Source organism: Eretmochelys imbricata, chromosome 22 (assembly GCF_965152235.1).
Source record: "Eretmochelys imbricata isolate rEreImb1 chromosome 22, rEreImb1.hap1, whole genome shotgun sequence".
NCBI lineage: Eukaryota > Metazoa > Chordata > Testudines > Cheloniidae > Eretmochelys > Eretmochelys imbricata.
Window position 1 is genome coordinate 13,853,149 of NC_135593.1, and position 5,677 is coordinate 13,858,825.

Below are 5,677 nucleotides of genomic sequence, written 5' to 3' on the forward strand. Positions count from 1 at the left end.
ACTGGCGTAAACCAGGAGTCACTTTACTGAAATAAATGAGTGTTGCATTAGTACAAGATGGTCTTTTTGTGTTTGAACAGCACCTAGCACAAAGGGGTTGTGGCCCATGACTGGGCCACTCCAGTGCTACCACAATATAACAAATGACTAATGGGAATGAAGGCCAGTAAGCGTAACTTGCATTGAACCGGAACCAAATTCTGCTCTCAGGGACCAATCCTGATCCCATTAAAATGAACGAAAAGATTCCCAATGACTACCATGGAACCCAGATTTGGCTCTCAGTTTCATCAGTGTAAATTACTCAATGTCAGTAGAGTTACTCTGGTATAACTGAGCTCAGAATTGGGTACTTGGCCTTCAGTGAGTGTGAAAATCAAGTGTAACTAATTTAAGCATTCTCATCCTCCTTTTAGTGACTCTTCCTACCACCCATGCCCCATCTCCTCACTGTCACACTTGTTTTGCACTAGTTAACCATTTACATCAATCATGTAACTCACACAACTAATTTAGTCCTGCATCCCTTTGGCTTAGCTGCCTCTCCCAAGGAGGTACAGTTGACTTTAATGAGGATATATCTGGTCCATTGCTTGTTACAGATTTCTGAGATCAGGTTTATAATTAAAATCCCCACATCATGACTCACATTTTAAACAAGCCTTGCACTTAAGTCTTATTTCACACAAGTTTTATGCTAGTGTAACTCCAGTGGCTTCAGTGGCTTTACTCCTGATTTACACTGATGTGAACTAGAGTGGAATGAGGCCTCTGAACTTGTTTTTACTTGCTGTAGTTGGAAATTAGGCACCGTACAATGGATCTAGGAAAAGCACTCTTATGGTCATGAATCATTACTATCTCTGTTTTTCGTTGGATTGATTTATACAGACCCTGATGGCAATATGGATTATTTATATATTTGTTCACCACAAGCTTCCCTGAGATGGGGGCTTCCCTTACGAAAGCACATTGGTGTATCCTCGGTAAGAGGAAGGTGTGTAAAGAGAGGGTGCATAGTCCAGTGGTTAAAGCACAGGGCAGGCAGGCAAGTGGTGTTCTGTTCCCAGCATTGGGCTACTGTGAGAGTCAGTGCAAGGGAGTAAAACCAAAACTGAAAATCCAACAAGAAATTGGGGGGAAAGAAACCCATGAATAAATATCCTAACCAAAAAAAAAAAAACATTGAAAAAACCCAAGAGGCTCCATTTCTTGGCAGTCATGTCCATGAAAACATTTAAAACAATTAAAAAAATAAATAAATCCAAATTGGTTTCACAAAACCGTTTTTTAAAAAAGCTGATTTGATGCCATTTTTTCAATTGAAAATTTTTAAACACCTCTGCGACCTGTGCTTCAGTTTCCTTCAATTTTACACATGATTAGTAACCTTGACCTACTTTGCAAGGGTGCTGTGAAGCCGAGTGTGTTCATGTACATAAAGGGCCCAGAGTTCCTCAGATGAAAGGTGCTGAAGGGCAATTTAAAAGCTCCAAACATGGGTGTAGCCTGTGAGTCAGGGATTGTGCCCTGCCTTATTTGTGGGAGAAATGGGTTTACGCTATCCCTAATGCGGTGTACTATGCATGAGACATAGATGCACCCTGCAGGAAATATTGGGGTGCCCTGGGCAAAACACACATAGACCCTAAACAAATATGAACACATCTGACAGAAATGGGCATGTCTTTATGCAAAGAAAGGTGTGCTAACTCAGGGTAACTAACCCAAATTAGCTAACTCAGGCTAAAATAGCAGTGAGGACATGAAAGCTCAGTTTTAAACTCAGGTTAGCAACTCAAATTAAAGATTGCAGGGAAGCCAGGGATTAAACTCAAGCTATTAATTTGAATTAAAAAAACAGTTTGCCGTCTTCACTTCTACCTTAATCAGAGTTGCCTAAACTGGGTTAAGAATTTACTTATTTGCAGTGAGGAGCTAGTGTGCTAAAAATAGCAGAATGGACGCTGTAGCACTGGTGGCAGGGTGGGCTACCCACCCCCGTCCAAGGCCGCCTGACCCCTTAGGTCTGAGCTTGGGTGGCTAGCCCGAGCTGGCATCCACGCTGCAAGGGCCACACAGCTATTTTTAGCAGGCTAGCTGGAGCAGAGCTAGCGTGAGTCTGTCTCCTCGGGCTGGGATGACCCCCAGGACATAGATACAGCCTGTAGTAACCACAAATCTGTCCTAAGAAAAAGACAGCTGTGCCCTAGTGGAGCAGCGTCGGTAGGCTGGCCTGACTTGACTGGAATACCGATGGGAGCTATAGCCTGGGAGTCAAGACACAGCCCACCCTAAAAGCTACCAACCGGGGACTGCTATTAATCCTCAGAATTCCCCACCATCCTCCCCGGCACGTGCACCCTTTGCAGTCAAGCTGCTACAGCAGTGCTTAACAACGAGGTCAGAAAGACTGTGTCTGGCTCATCTTTCAGATAGGTGAGTACAGGATCGATCCACAGCAGAGGCCAAAGATAACAAGTGGGAGGCGGGTCACGTGTCAGCGAGGAGTTTTCTGACCGTCATTCAATGAAAGTGAGGTGCACCAATGGAAAAGCAAAGGTGGCGGCCTTTTCCTTTAGCCCTTTCAGCCATGTCCAAGGGCAGCCCTTCAGAAGCAACCTGGCCAGGAAGCTGGGCAGCGTGGGGGCCGGGGGGGAGGGCAGGGGGGTTGCATTTAGCCCTCACTCACTGGGCACGATATAGCCATGGTTATCAAACCTGGAGCACCCCACAGGCTGACAAGGACAGCTTGGGATTCTGCAACAAGCAGCAGAGACCGGAAGGGGGTAGGCAAAGCTGACACTACACAGAACTAACGTACAGCAGCCAGTCAATACTAGTAATGCTTTTGGCTCAAAACACTCTGCCGACTCAAGGCAAACACAACCCAGCATGCAGGAAGCTAGCAAGCAGATATAATGCAGGCCTGTCTGCTTTTGACTACAGTCCATTGGCTATGATCAGAATAGCTCCCCATCCTTGCATGGGTAGCAGTTAGAGGCACTGCATGATTCTGCAGGAACGCAGAGAGCGTGCGCGTGTAAACGCATGACCGTCACCATCTTGCCTGACACACCAGGGAGTGAACTGGGGACCTCGGAGCTGACGAGTATGAACTGCTGTTGCTTGAGCTAAAGAGCAAATGCTCCCTGGCTGAGGCTGTAACAAACGCATCTCCCCTGTGCTCATCATACACAGCCCCTTAGCCACAGCAGGGTTTTCTGCCCCCTAAAACCTCCACAACTTCATTACTACTGGTCCAGCTCCCACTGTGGCAGAATTAGCATGTACAAAGTTCTGGCATTCAACACTCCCTCCTCATTGCCCGGTGCTGCCAACCCAAACATTCAAAAAACCAGGAGCCAGGCCCTCTCAAAATATAGGACTGGCTTTAAAATTGTGCAGGTTTATAAGACGACACAAAGAGTTACTCTGAATTTACATCAGAGGAACGGAGATCAGAATCTGGACCATAACCCTTTGCACTCCCTAACCAGACCCAGAGGGGTAGAAACCCAATTGCCTCTCTTTGAGCTGGTCTATTATCTTCATTCTTCAGCTTTAATGCCAGTTTGAAAAGCTCTGCATATTTTTCTCAGTACATGTGAGAACAGACTACTCCACCCTGGAAGGTTCTTTAATCACTTTCAGTTCCGCAGGGCTGTTGCTGAGATCCTTTCAGCTCGTAGGCTACCAGTTTGTTGCTTTTAAGTTTTCTTTCTCTTTGTCTCTCTCTGCACTGATAAAATCCTTAATTAAAAAAGATAAGAATTGAGGACTGAGCAATTTCTGGAATCCAGATCCAAGGCGTAGGCTGCTCAGATTCACGGCTTCGGTTCTACCCACTACAGACCAGCTGCAAAGTATGGACCTTGACCTAACTTCCTTCAGAGTGTGGGTGCTTAGATTTGGGGTTCTGGTGTGGAGCCTCTCTAATAAAAAGTATTATGGGGAAAAATGACACTCTCATCCTAAAGGAATAAACCCATTTTAGTATTGAAACTGAAACTAAGCACATACCACATGCCCGCTGGACACCCTTACTGGGTGTAAATCCGGAGTAATTCCCCTGAAGTTAGTAGAGTGAAATCAGTATTAAATCAATGCGAGAGGAGAATCGGCTCCATCTCTGGAACTCCCTGAAGGTATACTTAATCCTGCCTTGGTGCAGGGGGATGGACTAGCTGACTCTGGAGGTCCCTTCCAGCCCTACTTTTCTGTGATACAAAACACAGGGGCCTTTGCCTTTGGACCGTTCCACGTCTACAGCTCATCAACATTTTATCATTAAAAAGCTGGAAGGGGACGGGGAGGGAGATGAAATTGACATGTTGACCAATACGACCCTTTCATGGAAAATTTTGGTATTGCTCAAAATATTTCATCCACGCAAACTGAAAATGTTCAATGTGATCTGAATCAAAATGAAAAACTGTAGGGGACTCCGCCAATTCTTCTCCTTCCCTGCCCCCTCTCCCCTTTTCCAAGGGGGAAAAAGAGAAGAAAACAAAACCCCAACCGCCACAACTCTTTCATTTTATTTGGACAAAAAAGTCAAAGTTTCTAAGGGAAAATTCAGGGAAAAAATAAGAAAAAAAAAAAAAGAAAAGAATTCTTATCTTTTTCAAAAATGTCCACAGAAAACACTATTTTTGGCCGGCCTGAGCTCTGCCAAGCAAGCTCTGAAATCGTCACGTATTCAGCTTTGAGGCCCGCTGCTGGTAGAGGCCTCAGCAGAGGACAGTTTGATTCTTGTCCAGCGTGAAAGTGTATTGGGGTGGAAAGGGGGTTAAAATTGTACTGGTCACATGACTGGCGATCACATAATATGCGGTAAACTGAGAAGACATCATGCTGAGGTTCTGATTGACTTTTACGTTGTATCGCCCACATTGTTCTCTTTTTTTAAATGCATGGCAGAGTTTCCTAAAGCTCTAGATGCATGCCCCATGGCATGAAGTTTATATGAGATCAAAATCTAAATCGATAAAGATACTAGGATCATTTTATACCAAGTATGATCCATTAATTTTCTCCCCTACCTGTACTCATCACCTTAAATCCTAGGGAGATCCCATCTTAAACAACAACACATTTTATTCACCATATTCATTTTAATTTCAACCTTATTTTGTGTGTGAGTATTACATGCGAGTGCACAAGAGAGACCCAGTTAAAGCCGATGTCATTGACCTCACACTCTCTTGCCCTGCCCACATCTGCAAGGAGGTAAGCTCAGCTCCTGATGGCAAAAAAAGTAATTATTTTCGAAACAAGCTGCAGAACCAGTTGCTGCGTCTTAATCAAAATTATTTTTCTTTTTTTAAAAAAAGGATATAAACAATCCTTCTTCCCAAAACCTGGTTAGGCAAGAATGTTCTGGGTGTGGGCTGCCTTGTATAATTAATCACACAGCTGTGGCTTCTGATCCCTTTGTAACATCTCTCTCTCTTACTCTACCCAGCATAGTTCTGGTGTTCTCCACCTCCCAGCAGCTCAAGGTGTGTCATTTAGGCAGAGGCTTTCCTGCATTCTGCCTCCACTCCTTGCTGACCCAACCACCAGCAAGGTTGCCTGCTCTACAGAGAAGAGCAGTTGGCCAAAGATCTGCTCCGTGCCTAGAGGGCTGAGAAAGGAGCAAGGGTAGAGAAAGGCCAATTCATCCCTCTGCACA